The sequence below is a fragment of the Podarcis raffonei genome, chromosome 3 (assembly GCF_027172205.1).
Source record: "Podarcis raffonei isolate rPodRaf1 chromosome 3, rPodRaf1.pri, whole genome shotgun sequence".
NCBI lineage: Eukaryota > Metazoa > Chordata > Lepidosauria > Squamata > Lacertidae > Podarcis > Podarcis raffonei.
The window spans coordinates 5,953,754-5,954,473 of NC_070604.1; positions in this window are offsets into that span (position 1 = coordinate 5,953,754).

The window sequence follows — 720 nt, forward strand, 5'->3', positions numbered from 1 at the left end:
CGGGAAGAGAACTCAGTTTCCCGGCGGCGCCCTCGGCGCAGCTGGCGCGTGCGCGGTGCGGGTCGCCTGTCTCCCCCGCGGCTTCCCGGTTGACTCAACTCCGATGTTCTGGTAGCGGATTGGCTGGCGGGCGAGGCCGGCCGGGTTAACGTCAGCAAGGAAACGTGGCACCTCGGGCGAGCCGTTGACCTCGCCGGACGGGAGGGAGGGAGGGGCGGGGCCTGGCAGCCTGTGTGGGCGGAGCCACGCTGGCAGGCGGAGGGCGGGGTTCGAACTGAGGGGCAAAGTTACCTCTGGCCCCTGAGCCGAGTCCCAGAACAGCAGGGCCGGCCCAGCCGTGAGGCAAGGGGAGGAGGCTGCCTCAGGAGGCCGGGTCTACAGGAGCGGCAGATCCGGATGTAGATCTTTATTCTCAATTTTTTTATTGGTTTTCACAACATTATAAACAAACAAACACATAAAACAAACAAACATAAACCATAGCCTTATTAAAAATTACACTTATTAACATTGTTAAGTGACTTAACAATGGTTGAATTTCATTGCATATCCTTTTAACGGTTTTCCAAATCACAGTTCTTAAAAAAAATTAACTTAAACATTAACATCCTTAGATCTTATGAAATTAAACATATTAATTCATCACTTAACTTAAATAACATCCTAAGCCAATCAAGTATCTGCAAGCTGTTTTCAGTTAATTTAACTTAATATATTTAA